The following is a 19063-nucleotide window of genomic DNA, read 5'->3' on the forward strand; positions in this document are numbered from 1 at the left end:
GCAATGGAGAAGGGAACAGAAGGTAGGAAAATGTACAACAAGATGAAGAGTAGTGCCAGTACCACTCACACCAGCAGTCAGGTAGGTGATATTGGCAGTAAAATGACTGCAACTAATTGGGCAAGGAATCTGGATGAGGTGAAGCAGAAACAACTAAGATATCTGTGCACCAGTGCAAGGAGCCTGGGTAAAAAAATGAAGGAGCTAGAACTATTGGCGCAGGAAGTGAAACCAGATAGTATAGGGATGATGGAAACATGGTGGAATAGCAGTCATGACTGCAACACAGGTATTGAAGGCTATGTGCTCTTCATGAAAGACAGAAATAAAGGTAAAAGAGGTGGATTCATGTTGTATATTAATGCTGAGGTAGACTTAAAGAACTTAGATGTGATGCAATGGATAACTTGGAATCTATTAGGGTCAAAATCACTTTGGGGAAGAAAGGTAACAGAGGAGCCACTGAGACAGTGATTGGGGTCTGCTACAAATCCCCAGGATCCGTTTTGGATATAGAGAGAGGTCTCTTAAATATTTTTAATGAAATAAACACTACTGGGAATTGTGTGATTATGGGAGACTTTAATTTCCCATATATAGATTAGAGGACAAGAGCTACTAATAACGATAGGGCCCAGATATTCCTGCATATGATAGCTGAAAGATTTCTTCAACAAATAGACACTGAACCAACAAGAGGTGATGCCATTTTAGATTTGATATTGGTAAGTAGTGCAGACCTCATTGGCCTCTACAATGAGTTGTTCTATCTTGGACCAAGTGTTCATGAGTTAATTCAGTTTAAATTGAATGAAAGGATAAACTAAAATAGGTTTGCAGCTAGTGTCCTTGATTTCAAAAGGGAAAACTTTAAAAATTAAGGGAAGTAGTTAGGGAAGTGGACTCGACCAAAGAACTCAAGAATATTAATGTGGAAGAAGCTTGGAATTACTTTGTCAACGCTGCAGAAACTACCTGAAACCTGCAAGGGGAAAAATTTCATAAGGGAGGATTGCAGACCGAACTGGATGAACAAGCATCTCAAACAGATTATTAAGAGAGAGCAGAAAGCCTACGAGGAATAGAAGGAGGGCTGGATCAGTGAGGAAAATTACTTCTTGGAGGTCAGAAAGTGTTGGGGAAAAGTGAGAACTGCCAAAAGCCAAGCAGCGTTGGACATAGCAAAGGAAATTAAAAACAATAATAAAAGGTTCATTAGCCATATACATAAAAAGAAAACAAGGATAGAACAAGTGGGACTGCTAAGTGCTGAGGATGGAGTGGAATTAAAGATGATCTAGCCATGGCCCAACACCTAAACAACTACTTTGCCTCTGTTTTTAATAAAGGTAATGAGGAGCTTGAGGGCAACGGCAGGGTGGCTAATGGGAACAAGGATATGGAAACAGAAATTCCCACATCTAAGGTGGAAGCCAAACTCAAACTTTGGTGTAAGGGGACCAAACTGGGGGACCTGGATAATCTCCATCCAAGAATATTAAAATAACTGGCACATGAAATTACAAGCCCAACAGCAAGAATTTTTAATGAATCCATAACCACAGTAACTAGAGAATTGCAAATATAGTACCTATATTTAAGAAAAGACAAAAAAAAGTGATCTGGGAAACTACAGGCCCATTAATTTGACCTCAATTGCATGCAAGGTCTTAGAACAAATTTTGAAAGAGAAGAGTTAAAGACATACAAGTAAACAGTAATTGAGATAAAATACAACATGGTTTTACAAAAGGTAGATCAGATCTCTTTCTTTGAGAAGACAACCAATTTTCTGGACAAAGGAAATGCAGTAGATCTAATATACCAATATTACTATAAAGCATTTGATACAGTGCCACATGGAAAGTTACTCGTTAAATTGGAGAAGATGAGGATTAATATGAGAATTTCAAGATGGGTAAAGAACTGGTTAAAGGTGAGACTACAACAGGTCATGTTGAAAGATGAACTGTCTGGCTAGAGGGAAGTTACTAGTGGAGTTTCTAATGAATCTGTCTTGGGACCAATCTTATTTAACATTTTCATTAATGATCTTGGCACAAAAGGTAGGAGTCTGCCAGTAACAGTTGTGGATGACACAAAGTTGTGAGGTATTGCCAATACAGAGTAGGACCAGAATATCAGACAAGGAGATTTGGACAACCTTGAAAACTAGAGTAATAGAAATGGAATAAAATTTAATAGTGCAAAGTCATGCACTTAGGGAGTAACAAGAAGAATTTTGCTATAAACTGGGGATGTATCAGTTAGAAGTGACAAAGGAGGAGAAAGACCGGGGTGTATTGGTCAATCACAGGATTATTGAGCCACCAATATGATGTGGCCATGGAAAAGGCTAAGGCAATCCTGGGATGTATCGGGTAATATGTTTCCAGTAGAGACAGGGAAGTGTTATTACCATTACACAAGACACTAATGAGACCGCATCTGAAATACCATGTGCAGTTTTAAGAGAGCTCAATCCAAACTGGAACAGGTTCAAAGAAGGGCTACTAGGATGATCAGAGGAATGGAGAACCTACCATATTAGAGGAATCTTCAAGAGTTTGGCTTGTTTAATTAACAAAACAAAAGATGCAGAGAGATATGATTGCTTTCTATAAACACAGCAAAGGAATAAACACCAGGAAGGGCGAGGAGTTACTTAAGTTAAGGGCCAATATTGGTACAAGAACAAATTGATATAAACTGGCCATCAGTAAGTTTAGGCTTGAAATTAGACAAAAGTTTCTAACCATCAGAGAAATGAAGTTCTGGAACACAGTCTTCCAAGGGAAGTATTTGGGGGGAAATCCTAATTTGTTTTAAGGCTGAGCTTGATAAGTTTATGGAGGGAATAGTATGATGATATTGCCTACAATGACATATGGCACATCCATGATGGCTATTAGCAAATATCTCTAATGGCCAGAGATGGGACACTTGATGGGGAGGGCTCTGAGTTACTGCGCAGAATTCTTTCCTAGGTGTGTGTCTGGTGGTTCTTGCCCACATGCTCAGGGTCTAACTGATCGCCATATTTGGGGTAGGGAAGGAAATTTCCCATGGTCTGATTGGCAGAAACTCGGGGACAGGGTTTGCCTTCCTCTATGGTGTGGGGGCACAGATCACTTGCTGGTTTGAACTAGAGCAAATGGTGGATGTTATTTAACTTGAAATCTTTAAATCAAGATTTGAGGATTTCAGTATCTGAGCCAGAGGTTATGGGCCTATTACAGGAGTGAGTGGGTGAGGTTGTCACATGCAATTTGCAGGCCAGACTAGATGATCATGACAGTCCCTTCTGGCCTTAAAATCTATAAGATATCATGAAAGAGCCCCTCAGTAATCTCCAAGTTCCATGCTCTGCAATTGCCCTTCTGCTGATGTTCATTGATGAGACCAATTATTTTATGCTCTGCTCCCTGCACTACCTTTCTTGTATTTAAAAAAAAATGTCTGGTCTATAGACCATGGGAACTGCAATGTTTGTCTTGTGAATATGGATGATCATGCTCCTGGAAGACATTTTCATGGGTGCAGCATGTGAAAGTACTGGGAACACTGTGTAGACAGTGTTACCCCAAAACTTGAACCAAAGGAACCCTAACAGTGGCCTGCCTGTAATTGTTAACCAATTGTCAATTTGGCCCACTTCAATGGGTAATAAGGGGTGGCCTGCCCTAGAGGAATTGCTTGAGTTTTACGAGGGAGTTTGTCTCCCTCAGAGGACTCCCCAGAACAGTCTAGTTCTGTTAACCTGTGAGAGGACACAGATACAGGCTTTCCCTCACGCAGTAATTCTTTGAAAACAAAATAACATTTATTTAAAGGGAATAATCAGATACAATTACATTTAATAATCTGGAAAAAATAAACTGTAATACATTATATATAGTATAACAATTGCATTATGTTTAGAAATCACACACTAAGGCAGTGCAATAGAATACACAGACTGTATAAAGTAGCTACAATATAATACTTATAATACAAGGAGACCCTTCATACATAATGTAATGCTATGATACAATAATGCACCTATTACAATGTAACATGCAGACCCTCTATACATATGTATACGAGAACATTACAATATTACACATTAAAGCATTTACTAGCTAACACTAATGTTCTGTGAACACTGGCCAAATGATCACAGAATGGGTGGAGTGAATTTAGGGTTGCCAGGTGTCTGGTTTTTGACTGGAACACCCAGTCAAAAAAGGACCCTGGTTGTTCCGGTCAGCACCAGAGTTAAAAGTCCGGTTGATGGTGCAGTGGGGCTAAGGCAGGCTCCCTGCCTGCTGTGGCTCTGTGTGTCTCCCAGAAGCAGCAGTATGTCCCCCCCCCCATGGCTTCTAGGTGTAAGGGCAGCCAGGGGGCTCCGCTCGCTGCCCCTGCCCCAAGCGCCAGCTCTTCAGCTCCCATTGGCCAGGAACTATGGCCAATGGGAGCTGCAGGGGTGGCACCTGCAGATGGGGCAATGCGCAGAATCACCTGGCCATTCCTCTGCATAGGAGCTGGAGGGGGAACATGCCACTGCTTTCGGGAGCTGCCTGAGGTAAGTGCCAGCCAGAGCCGGTACCCCTGCCCCCCTCCCGTGCTCTACCCCACCACCCCAGTCCTGATCCCCCTTCCACCCTCCAAACCCCTCGGTCCCAGCCTGGAGCCCCCTCCTGCACCTCAAACCCCACACCCCAGCCCCACCCCAGAGCCCACACCCCCAGCCAGAGCCCTCACCACCCCCCATACCCCAGCCCGGAGCCCCCTTCCGCACCCTGAACCCCTCATTTCTGATTTTCAAAGGCATTTAGGAGTGTAAAGATGCAGCTAGTCACCTGATGGGATTTTCTTAAGGGCCTAAACAGATTAGGCACCTAAATCCCATTGAAATAAATGGGAGTTAGACACCTAATCTACTGAAAATCACACCAGGCACCATCTGAATCTTCAGGATCTTAAATACCTTTGAAAATCTGACACTTGGAGCTTGTTTACACAGCCCTGCAGTGCGGAACATAGGGGTGTGAGTTGCAGTACACTGAAAAGTAATGCTGTAACTGCCCCGTGTAGACCCTGCCAGCGCAAACTAAAAGGTATCTATTTCATGCTAGCAACACTGCTGTGTGCTGCAACTCGCTCCCATAGTTCACACTGCATAGTTGTGTAGACGTGCCCTTAGATCACCAGGGATCTCACAGTTTTTAGCCAATGACATTATTATGTGCTCAACTGTATTATTCATTGTGTTGCCAATAATACTATAACATTATCTATCTATCTTACAGATAGGGCCTGATTTTTAGCCCAGTCATAGCCAAACTTCCCTTTTTTGTGGTTGCAGATAAGCATCTGATTTACTTGTGCAAATTAAAGGTTATTCTCGGTCAACTATGCTGGGATTTTAACCTGTAGCTTCTGGGAGTGAGGTGGGTTCCTGCCCCTCACCCATACCTCTACCCTTACCCCCAAGCATTATCTATCTCAGGCTTTTGTATAGAACCCATTCCCATAGCATCGAAGCACTTAGAACATTTCCTTGAGCTGTGATTAACATCTTTTTTATTGTTAAAATCAAATATTAAAATAGTTTTATTTTAAGAGAATAAACAATCTTTCCTCTATGTTTTCCTTTATACTTACTTCTGGCTGGTACGGGGGAAATGCGATTGTGTTCATTGTGTATAAAGCATTTTGAGACTCTGTCTCTCAAAATAACTATAAAAATTGAAATCCTGTAGTATTTTATAATTGCTTTGGACCTTTGTGTCATCTGCAGAAATATTTTTAATGATCAATCAACCATAAAACTCAGAACTTACATCTGAGGTCCCTCATCAACAAATTGATTCCACATTTCCATATGATTATGGAACAGGTCTGTCTAGATAGGGAATTGCTTTAAATTCTAGAGAAATGGTGAAATAAAGAGACAGATCTAACTTGCTGGGAAAAATCAATCTAAACTAATAGTGTAGTAAGATAACATACCTGTGTATTTAGTTGGCTGTTATGGTGTGTACCCATGCTAGTTGTGATTACAGCTTCCACTAGGAGTAGAGGGTCAAAGAAGCACATTGCTTTGCACACACCAGCTTTCCTCTGGATTACAGGCCTATAGGAATGGATGATGAGAAAAAGCAGAGTCCACTAATATGTCAGCCACACAACTTTGCCTAACAGTAATGATGTTGGGGCTGGATTATGTGTTTGTATAATAAAGAAACAAATGTCATATTTTAGCATTAGCTGCAAGGTTAGCTGCATTAGTAATTCCTTTCTTTGTGGCCTGTCTAAAATAAGTGCATGCATCTTCTTGTGCTTGTAATTTAGATTCTTGATTAATTGATATTTAAAAAATCTTTTAGGCAATGACCATCATTTAGATGCCTTGCTGGTTCTTGGTAGAAATACGTGTATCAGCCATTTATACACCAAAACTTTGTCAGGAGAACATACCTATAGGCAGTAACAAATATGCATGTTTTATGGTATTTCCAATCTACATCTGTTGTAGAGCAACATGGCAGCTACACCTTAATAGTATAACCATGTTTTCACTAAGTGGCATCGCTACATTAAAAGCATGTCTTACATTGCAATGCAAGGCACGATGGCAGCTTGGGTAGACACACCTGCACTAGCTTTACCCACACTAGCAGTGGCATGGGCTTCAGCACAGGCCGAACACACACATTAGGGACCCTGGGTACATATTTGTATTGCTAGCCCATGTGGAAGCCCGTGCTGCCACATCTACACTGTTAATTATGTACAATTCTCACACTGTTTACTTCACTACTGACCATTCAATCAGACATATCTATCTCATGCAACTGGCTGTACTATTATCCCACAGTAACAGGGATGTTTTTTTAAAAAATATGTAAATAGGTGTGCAGTGTATCAGGTGAAATTTGGATTTTTGGTCCACAGAGAGCCCACAAAGACTTTCCATAGCTGTTTCAGTCTGGGTGAAGTTATTGCTACAGAGCTAGATTCCTCTTTTAGAGGGGCAGTGCAGACTGATTCTGCTGTACACCTGACTTGTGATGTCCAACAAGTGAGACATGGGCCTGGGAACTGAACGCGGCTCTTTCTTGAGGCAGTGTAGTGCACTGACCGCGGTGACATCATTCCATCCATCTGATGTTACTATTCTGTAGCACTGTAATGTGATAGGTATTTGTGTTATGCTTATTGTCTCATGGTGGCTAATGTGAGAATAGCTATCTACTGTTGGAAGACCAAACGCTGTACTGAGCATTCTCCAGTGAGTTGTGGGAAGGGAGGGAATAAGGAAGTTTTTCCAGGATGGAGACTGATTAGTTGTCTCTGTAAACCTGTACCAGAACAAATATCTCCTTTTTCAGTTCTAATCTGGTTTGGGTCTCCATATACTACAAGCACAGTTTCTCCTGGAGTTCCTACTGGATCAGTGCGGCTCCATGCTCAGTCATCTGTGCAAAATGCACAATCCAGCCCACAGGTTGCAGCCCATGATAACCAGAACCAGGATGGAAAAGTGATTGGTCTATGGACAGTCCTCAATTGTTTTTATAACCCATGTACAACATCTAGACACTACAGTGATGGGAGCTTTACCAATGCTGAAAGAAGGCATGAAGAGAATTTCCTGGATGAAGAGAATTTTCTATGTTATTTTTACATTCAAGAATTTGTATACAAGTCTCTAATCTATATTACATCACTACACTTCCAAAAATGTGTGCAGTTCCACATTATTGCACTTTTCTTTCCCATTTCAAAATGTAATTTTTTTCAGTAATTCTTTGATGTCACCACATATGTTTAGTGTCTTACATGCAAAATCTGTAGAATGAAACATGGAACTGAAAGTGTGAACTGTAATTGTTTTGGGAAATGTTCCAGAGACTCACAAACATGTTTGCAATAAATTATTATGACTTCCTTCTTCTTCGAGTGATTGCTCATGTGTATTCCACCATAGGTGTGCGTGCTTGCCACGTGCACCGGTGCCGGAAGTTTTTCCCTTAGCAGTATCCATAGTGGGGGAGCACCGCTGTGACCCCTGGAGTGGTGCCGACATATCGTGCCATAAAGGGGACTGCGTGCTCCCCCAACCCTCAGTTCCTTCTTGCCGCAAGTGAAGGTAGTCGGAACTTTGTGCTCCAGCCTTGGCTGCAGCGTTATAGCTTAGTGGTATCCAGTTTTACTTTAATCTTAAACTTCTACCTGCCTCCATCAGGTATAGCTTGGAGTCACCTATAGTGGAATACACATGAGCAATCACTCGAAGAAGAAAGGACAGTTACCTGTTCCGTAACTGGCATTCTTTGAGATGTGTTGCTCAGGTGTATTCCATGTCCCACCCTCCTTCCCTCTGTCGGAGTTGTCTGGCAAGAAGGAACTGAGGGTGGGGGGAGCACGCAGCCCCCTTTATGGTGTGATATGTTGGCGTCACTCCAGGGGTCACAGCGGTGCTCCCCCACTACGGATACTGCTAAGGGAAAAACTTCCAGCACCGGTGCACGTGGCGAGCACGCACACCTATAGTGGAATACACCTGAGCAACACATCTTGAAGAACGCCAGTTACGGAACAGGTAACTGTCCTTTTTCCTCTTTGCTTCTTCATGAATTGTAATTACACTATTGATTAACACGGTAAGATTAGTCCTTGACTTGGTGAACATAACCTGTTTTGTCTGGTTAAATCAGTAACCAAGAACAGCCTATTGATTTTTGAGCATTTTGTTCCAATTAGTAATAGAAAATAACTTATACAAAAATCACTTGGTACTTCTTGAGAAATACTGAATTTATGGGTGCTGCCTTCAGATGTTAAATCTCATTTTCTCTAAAACAGCTAGTATATTTCAGAGGGAATAGGCTTATTGGTATTTCCTAAAACATAAAAATCCTTGCTAAAACCTTCTTTCATACTATGAGCTAAAACCTGCCTATCCCTTTCCCTCCCCTGAGTGAAAACAGCTCTGATCACAATAGAACTAGGAGGAGGATGGCTGGATTCTGGGAACCTACACAGTACAAAACACAACTCCTCAGGCAATCAGTGTAGGTTTGGGACCGGAGAAGGGCAAGCCTGGCAGTTTCATGACTATGTGGTTCCATTCATCACTGCCCAGCCTGATGTAGAGGATGGGAGGGCACAGCAAACTATGTGCTGCTGATGAGTTAATACTGTGGACACAACATTAAAGGATTCTAAATACAATTGAATAGGGACACTTTCAAAGACTAATAATATGGCATACGAATAAGTATTAGAAAATAAAAAGTGGCTATGTTAGAGCCAGTAAATAATTTCCTAATCTGTAAAAGCTAAGGCAACTTTCCATACTTTCCATTCATAAATTCAGCAGAAGATCAAACTTCTATTATATATTTTTAATAAAGCACGTATCATATCTCTTCTTCTAATTTTCACTCTGTAAAATATCGCTGCTTTTTAAAATGTTGATAAAAGTATTTCAAACTAACCCGACACTTCATATTATCAATAGCAAAGCCAGTTCTCCTGAATGCATGATAGGAAAATGGAGTGATTAGAAGTGTAAACTCTGCTATCTCTATTGTAGTGAAGTGAACAGAAAATGAGCTTGCAAGGACTGGAGTTCTGGGAAGGGACACTTGTGGCTTGTTCCTTATGTATTATTGGGTGTTCTTGTGATATATTGGTATTCCATGTGGCTTTGTATAGGATAGTCCTCTTTAAAAATGATGTGTTCACAGCAGTCATCTTAAATCTGGGTTCTCCACCAAGCTTGTGTTTTGATGGCTGCAGCTGGTGCATTAATGTGAAATCTGTTGAAAGTTCCAAACTTCACAGTCATTACGAGGGCAACAATACCACTGTGACATCACCACCAGGGAAAGATAGAAAAAGTAGGCATTTTATAATGAAGTTTCCTAGAAGAATCTGGCAGATTAACCAAATTTTGCTGGACTCCTAATTTCCAAAGCCTTCTAGGCCTTGAAGTACTGCTTTAAGTCACCTTGGGGCTGCAGCTAACCTTGAGAATCAGGAGGTCAGGCACCTCTCTTCTCCCCACCCTGGGTTGAGCAAAGTTCTGGTGTGGGAGAGAATCTAGCCCCATATCACTTGTTCATTTTAAACACCAAAATCTCCAAACTGTATATTCAATATACACGGGCAACCTTGTATTTCTATTACTGTTCCCCTCAGTGGGTTTTTACACCCTTCTGTCACACCTTGTCCCTATTTTGACAGTCCCTGTCCCAAAGAGCTTACCATCTTAGGTTTGTACAGAAGCTAGCACAATGGAGACCTGATTCTAATTGGGCCTCTGTGTCCTACTAATTGTTACTGGGCTAGCTGCACCCTTAATCCCTTGGTGGTCTCTCTGAGCCTGAGGTCTCAATCTTCATGCCTTTACCTCTCCTGTGACAGAATGCCATGGTTCTCCCACTCTTAGACCCGCTCCTGGACTACAATAACCAGTTTATCAACTGTGTTTACCCAGCAGATCCGATTGAATTTAACACCTGCAGTTCTTCCCATCAGGAGATTCTGACCAGCAGAAAGTTCAGAATGACTAGCCAGACTTCTTCAATCAAAATATTGCTTAATCTTAACATTAACAATGGAAAACATAGGAGTGATGTCTATCTTACCTAAGCCCTAATCACTGGGAAGGGAGCCTAGGAAGGTCTAGCTTCTTCAGACCCTCCAGTAGAGTCTCTGTGTGAGAACAGCATCCCCCTACTTCTTTGAGAGTCATTTTTATGCCCTTAGAAGGGCATTTGTCTTAGTTTTCCAGGCTTTTAAGTTCACCTGTGTTTAAAAACGGAGACTCTCCTCCCTTGACAAGCTTGTCCAGCGAGCTCACCGGGGATCAGAGGTAAATCCAAGTGAATTGTTCTTGCATTGCCTCTTAAGTATTGGTAGATGGCTATGTGAATCCATTGTACTCTTTCCTGCCTATCCGCAATTAGCCTCTTTTTTTTAAATTAACCCCAGGTATTCAGATAGTAAATCTCCTTACAACAATCAGCCAAACAAGGATGCTATTAATAAATTATTACAAAGTGGCCCCAAATCTGTCACATGAATAATAACTATTTTGCATGTTAATAGAAAATACTAACTATGGGTGGGAATGTGTTGTGTATTGGTATGTTGGTATTTTTTCTCACTGTGCACAGAATGGGAGACGGGATGGATCACTTGATGATTACCTGTTCAGTTCATTCCCTCTGAGGCACCTGGCATTGGCCACTGTCGGAAGACAGGATACTGGGCTAGATGGACCTTTGGTCTGAACCAGTAGGGCCATTCTTATCTTCTAATAATCCGTTTAAACAATCTATCTTTAAAATGCTGGGATAACGGCAGCCATCTTCAGTTCGTGACCTCTGCAATAAATTATTATTATTTGTAATAGTAATTTTAATATGGTAGCACCTAGAACTGAGACTGGGGTCCCAATTGTGCTAGGTGTTGTAGAAAGACAAACATGGAAAGAGAAAGTCAATCCCTGCTCCTTAGAGCTTACAATCTAAATAGACAAGAGAGACAAAGGGTAGGAGGGGAAACAGAGACTTGCCCAAGGTAGCACAAGAGGTCAGTGGTAGAATTTAGGTCTGACTCCCAGTCCCATGACCTTACGCACTGGACCATGTCATGCTGCATCTCCATAAATTAGGCTTTGTATAGACTTGGATTTAAAGGTGTGTTTCGAATATGTTTGCCAACATGTGCTAGCTAACATGCTGTAAAAGTCTAGAGTAGAGAAGACAATGTATACATTCTAGGCTTTAACTTGACCAGCATCGCACATGTTTAAGTACACACTGTTTTGTCTACACTAAACTTCTAGAACACACATGTTGGCTTGCACATTCTCACCACACACCTTTAAATGCATGTCTAGACAAAGGCTTAAGAGCTTTGATGTTGAAATGCCACTGACGTATTCATTTCTTTATTTAAGAGTCTACTTAAATTCCAAATGTAATAGTTTTAAAATGACTTATTGGTAATAAAATATTACTTTGGTAAAGTTGTTGTTTTTTGGGGAGAAGCAGGGGGTGATCTAGACGGGTTTTTGCAATACAAAAGAAGCAAAAGAATTGAAAAGTAGGTCAATGGCCATAACTGTAACCAAAGCAGCTGATCAAGAGGGGGAGAGTGGGTTTGGATACTGACTGCCCAGGAGAGTTTCAGGCCTTTGGTGACTGATATTTATTCTGCCCCAAATCTTTCTGAAGTCTGCAGTAAGTTAAATTCTGCTGCATTGTAGCTGATTAAGTCTTTTCAATTTATTCTGCTTAAATTATTCAACATCTAGCTATACAATATTGGAACATTTATTTCAGGATATAAATTTTTGCATGGAGTTTCGTAGGTACAATTCTTTCGATTCCATGTCAAAAAGTTATTTGTTACACTGTTTCACCTTATTTAGCATGATAAATCAGGCATTAGAGATTGGTTGTTATAATAATATGGGCTGCAGGGGCCCTATAATATCAAATATCCTTGGGTTCTGTCAAAGACTGTAGTGTTCACAGGGATCTTTTACAGATTGTAAAAATAAGGTCAATGTGTTAGTTATAATTGGAATCCACTCTTTAAAGGACAAATAGAGTGATGTGGTTTGTGTTTGCTTTTTAGTCATCAACTTTTCTTAAACCTACTAAAAAAATAATGGTGTGCAAAGTATTTTAAGCATCAGTTATGATTGATTATAGTACTGGCTAAGGATCAAATAAGAATGGGGTACCATTGTGCTAGGCAGTGTATGTGCACCGATCAGTGAACAGTTCTTCCCCTGAAAAGCTTACAAACTAAACAGATAAGACAGACATGGAGTGAGGGAAAGGAATATAGCATGCAAGCAGAGTGAACAAAGGCATAAGGAGTAAATCAATAAGGAGAGACCAATTGTTGTATTTGAAAACAAGAAGATAAATAATAAACTAGAGAACTAAGGGCCGTGAATACAATTAAGAAAAAAAAAGATAGTAGTGAATCCATAATGAAGGAGGCGGAAACTAGAGACAGTGCCCATCTGCTGTAGCCATGTAGCCTGAGGGAGAGATGGGACTGAACTTGTCCCACACTGGAGAGCAAATCAAATCCTGGTGCATTTTCATCAGCTGTCAGAAACAGACAGATATTTCTGCAGGACCAGGCAGGAAATTAGGCTATTAAATTACAGCTTTTTCTCAAAGCCCTTGTCATTCTCTTCTCCTTTGCTACAGATGTTCTATCAAAGCAAGTCATTGTAACCATTTATCTTTCCAAACTTAAAATACCTTCTCTCAAACTAATTTTTCCCCTCACTACTTGAGTCTTTGTACTCTGTCTTGCTTCCCTGATCTTGTATGGATCTAAGATTAATTTGCACTAGCTAGGAGTTCAACAACAAAATCAATTTCAATTGGGTCAGGTGAGGTCACTGCCAGCTCAGTAGTGTGAGGAGAGAAATAGATTATTATCATTCTGGGAACACACTACTGAGCTTCGATATATGGAAAAAAAGAAAGAAATGTCCATAAAAGAGATTTATAATTATTTTCAAGCCATTGGAAACGAGGACTTTTTGGTTACTTTCTTCAATGTGTGGATAGCCAGCAATATACAAATAAACGGTGCTACAACGAGCTTTTATATTCTATGAGAAGAATGGAATAGAATTTATCCAACTAGTAGCATTTCATTGTAAAAATGTGGTGCTGTCAAACTGATATAACAATGACTTTAATAGATCTTTTTATACCCCTAGCTCATAGCAGGTGTAAATTAAACAACATTTTTGCTGTTAGGTATTCCATGAACCATATCACACAAGGATGGTTATAGCAGGAAATATAATTACACCTTCAAAAAAAAAAAGTTTAATTTACAAGGAAAGAAATACCAAACTCTCTACTGCATTAGCTCTTTAAATATCTACCTTCTGTTTCAGCCTTTACAGAAAAAGGTGAAGCTAAAAAATGGTTTATTTTTATATATGATATGGATTGAATTCTAATAATTTCCATGAAATGGGAAGAATCCTAGTTAAAATGGCCATTCGTGCATGTGTGTGTGTGATATGTGTATTTGCACATGTATTCTCAGCTGGTGTAAATCCATATGGCTCCTTCAGTTTCAGTGGAGCTATGCCAATCTATGCCAGCTGAGGATCTGGCCCACAGATAAGAAAGAGGAATGATTGTTTGGCTGAAACCAATGGGCCATATCCTTGCTTATGCTTTATGCATCTTTAATTTTCATGTAATTTAAGATGAAGGGTGCTATTATATGTATGATGCTTGTTGTTTAAATAGAAATCCATATCCTGCTGTCCATGTAATAACATATGTTGAGGTGAGGGGTTGCACATATCTGAAAGCAGACAGCAAACAGGGAAAAGGAGTAAATTAGACATATTTTTTTTCTTGAAACTAAAACGGACAAATTTTGGGGGGGGGGGGGGGGGAAACGATTTAGGGCCAAATTCATCCCTGGTGTAACTGTTACCTTGGCTGTAGTTATATGGGGGAATTTTAGCCTATTAATTAGTACTGATCTTGATCAGTTTTATTATGTGCACAGAGAGTCAGATCTTCTGGGTCAAATTCTTCCCTAGTGAATCTCCACTGAAGTCTGTGGAGTTAAACCAATGATGAATTTGACCCACTGAACTCAAACTTCCCCCATCATCTAATCCTGACTGCATGATCGAAACATGGAAAAGTAGATAATCCTAATAATCTTTCCTTACAGGAAGAGATATTTGGTTAAATCCAAGATACATGTTTCTGTTTCTAAATCTAAATCTAAAAGATCAGAATAAGGCTCTTTGCCCTTGCTCATCTTAGTTTATGCAAGCTTGTTTTCAGGAGATTGTTTAAATAACATCTACTTAAACATCAGTCACAGCCCCATCTACTGCAGTTTATGAAGAGACAGATACTTTGAAACAGCTAATCCCATAAAACCTTTAGTCAAATCTTATTCTGCTGCATAATATTAAATAAATTCTCTCCGTCTAGTTGTGGTGGGAATTTTTAACAAGAATTAAATTTGAGTTTTTAACCTTTTAATGGCAACAGACAAGATTTTTTTTATGAATGAATTAATTTTCAATGTGATGTATTGTTTAGCAACACAGCTGTCATTACTAACATCACTGACTACTAATCAGACTGCAGTAGCACTCATACCATTGAAAATGTATTTCTAAATGTTTTCATATTTAGCAGTAGCACATCTAATGCTTAGCACTTATCTAGCACTTTATATCTTCAAAATGCTGTACAAACAGTCACTAATAATCTGCATGACACCCCTGTGAGAGAATGGTGGTACAGTATTAGTATCTCTGTTTTACAAATGAGGAAATACACATGGAGCCATTAAATGCCCTATCCAGGGTTACACAGTGAACCAAAATTATATCTCGATTAGCACTCAGAGTTCTTGAATCATGCCACTGCATATATAGATATCCTGATCTAAACCCCAACTCAACAGAAAAAAAATCTCCTATTGATGTTGATGGGTTTTGGATTAGACCCATGAGGGTCTAATTCAGTTCCCATTAATTTCAAAGAAGTTGGATCAAACCCATACATAGAAAAGCCATACTTCAACCATCTGAGATTTAAATTCATGTTTGGTTTGTTTGTGGGGTTTTCATGTTAGAGAAAGAGACTTTTTATTACTGAAAGCTGCACCTTAGGCTGGGCTCATCTTAGTTCTTACAAGCTCATTAGAGTCTGATCAGCTGTGAGATGGGAGACCTCAAAGGAAATCCCTGAATGCGGCAGAAAGTGATTTTGATGATCTTTGTTTGAGTGAATACTGAACCGGTGCACCTACTTGGTGGTAGAGAGCTCTGTGTTGGAGTTACTGTGCCTGATTCTGATGTTATATTGAGGTAATATTAACTTAACTGAGTTATTCCTGATTTTACCAGTGTTTGTGATATCAGACCAGACCAGTCCCAGTGTCTTTCAGATGTGGCATGGAACTGTAGTCATTATTTTGTGGGCACATCAATATTTGGATGAATAGGGGTGTTTACTCATGTCTGGGCTAAAATGGCTAAAATCAGAGTAAATAAATTCCATTCTGCTTGCCTAAATTCCTGCTGTTGTTTCAATTGGATACAGTATTCTTCATTTCCTGTCTCAGATTATTTTACTGTATTGATATTGTCTATACTGCTGTGCAGTATCTTCTGGACCTGAAAGGACAACACTTCAGTGATTGGTGAAGTGACTTCTGAATATTTTTACAAAGCACTTTGGAATGAAAGAAACTATAGGAATATAAAATAATAATAGTACTAGTAGTAATAATGCATACAGATATTTCAAAGTGAACACGCTTGTCACTCAATCCTTACTAAAGCAAATCCTCATTAACTCCATAAATTATTTCCATGCACAGGATGAAATCCTGGTTTCTCTAAAGTCCATGGCAAAATTCCTATTAACTTCAATGGGACCAACATTTCATCGCTATTTTTTACAATGAAGCAGTCAGGTATTGAATGCTTAAAATGACGCTGCCTTGTGTAACTTAGTCATTGAGGGCCTGATCCCGCTGGGTAATTCTACATAGCAAAGAAAATCCCACAGCTGGCCTGTGCTGGCTGACTTGGGCTTATGGGGCTCAGGCTGCAGGGCTGTTTCATTGCTGTTTAACTTCTGGTCTCTGTATTTCATTATCCTAATAAGTTACATTATGTCTCTAACTCCATTTCTGAACCCCTATCTTATTCTCCTTATGAGTGTCCTCATAGCTTGGTGGTGGTGGGTTTTTAGGATTCCTTCATTCATCCCCACCTATTACATCTACATAGCTGGACTCCATGCCTCAGTATCAGCCTTACACACAGTGACCAGATTTTTTCCTGTGCCAAAATATATTCAGCACAGAATAGTCAGGTATCATCAATGGGTCCTTGATTTTCTAGATGCCCCTGCCCTGACCTAAAGGATCATACACCAACAGCTAATTTCCATAGGGGAACATTTGTCCCTTTCCCATCCCTCTCCAGTCTCATTAGTCCCTTTCCCTTAACCCAACATGCTCCATATGCTGGGGAGACGAGATTGATATAGAAGCCACTTCAGACAGGTTTAACATGTGTTGAGAATTCTCCTTTACTCAGAGAATTCTCAGTTGGCCAGATGCAGCCTTGTACTGCTCAGGCAATAATAATGGGATTGAACTGGAGGGTGAGAATCTGGCCCACTGAGTTCTGTTAAAACCAGAAGTACAACCATATTATTGGTTGGTGATATATTTCTCCCTGCCAGCTGTGATACTGCTGCTGTGTCCCGTACATCTCCCCACTTTGTCCATCCTGTGAGTAAAATACCACTGACCATGACTAGTGGTTTTGCTTAGTGTGAATACCCAACTTGTGCCACTCCAAAAGGTAAGCTGCAATATGCCTGTCTGCTGATAGTCAAGGTTGAACCTTAGCTTCCCATTGGTTCTGCTCAGTGGTACAACTCAGGGGATGGCTGGACCCAAGTATTTAGTCCGGGCGAATGAGAAGGAGGCAGGATGAAAACTCCTCCAGCAATAACTGGCGTGGTTTATTGAGTTGAAAAAACACAAATTAAATTAAGGGGATTAAAAATAGTAAAATTGTAATGATGTGGGGAGATACAAGTAAGATTTAATTGGTTTATTTAAAATTGAAAATCTTAGTATTTTAAAGTACAAGGACTTCAAGGCTTTGATTGCTACAAGGCTTATAAGAGCAAGAGATTTTTCAAGATCTTTCATGGTGTTGATGTGTAGGTCACTATCATGTTATCGGACATCTGAAACACCATCTTCATCCCAAAGCAGAGATGCTAATCAAGCTACAGCATCTTCATCCCAAAACAGAAAAAGCTAATCAATAAACTTTCTCCAGAGACAACTAAAATTTTTCAGCACAACTGGCAGAAATAATTATTATATAAAATTAATTAAACGAATGGGCCATATAGCAATGATCCTATAGTTTGGACTCTCAATTTTTCTGATGTACCTGCTACAGATAGTTCTCCTATATGTATTGATGAATGATGAGCTCAGCATTGTCAAGGTAATTTTTTTTTTCTTATTTAAAAGTTATATCTGGGCACAAAATAGAAATTTTTTTTTCTCTTTCTTTAGACATATTTACTATGAAAGTTACTCACTGTTCATATTTTAAAACTTATTTTGCAACTAAGTTTGAGACTTTACCAACAAGAATGTATTCTCTTCCTTTAGCTGTTTTTCCCCAAGGCTTACTCAACCAGCCGGTTTCCATTAAGGCTAATCTCAGTCCTTATCATCCATGTTTGGTAGCATTACTTTTGCAAAGCTCTGTCTCAAATCTGATAACTACCTTCTGAGTTGACCCCAAGTCATCTGTTTCCTATCATGTTGATTGGACTCTGCACAACCTATGGAGTCTTAACACTACACTATACCCTGCATCTCTCTTAAATTCTTACTCATGTCCCTGCTATGTTCAGTCTTCATAATTTTGCTACTCCCACCTTAACTGATCCCTCAAGTCTCACTGCAGTGAGCTGAAGCTAAGAATACTCAGCACATCACCGGAGAACGTATTGTAAAAGGCAGCCCCAGAGATCAAGTTGTTATGCTGTGGCTAAGCATTTTGAGAAGTAGAACCTTTGTGTTCTAGACAGGAAGAAGGGGAAGAACCTCAAGATTGTTTAATTGACGGTAGTGCCACTGGTATGGTTGGTTTAGGCTGAAGTATTCTGTTTTCTGTTGTTGTTCTGTCCCAGTTTAGCTGATTTTGAGATGGGATTGGTTAGATACTAATTCTCTATACTGACAATAAGGGTATTAGACCTTTTTATCTTTGCATGTTGTACACAGAAGATACTTTGTTATATTTATATGAAAATAATATAAAAATGTGGTTAAGCTACATTCATATTTAATGTACTCATTTGAAAGGGTAGGTGGAGTTGTAACCAAAGGATGCTTTTCTTCTTTGTAACATGAAAAAAATGAATGAATACTTACCTGCCTAAGACAATTTAAACTGATTATTTTTTAAATCTTGTTTACT

The sequence above is a fragment of the Terrapene carolina genome, unplaced genomic scaffold (assembly GCF_002925995.2).
Source record: "Terrapene carolina triunguis isolate 2854851 unplaced genomic scaffold, T_m_triunguis-2.0 Scaffold42, whole genome shotgun sequence".
Classification (NCBI taxonomy): Eukaryota; Metazoa; Chordata; order Testudines; family Emydidae; genus Terrapene; species Terrapene triunguis.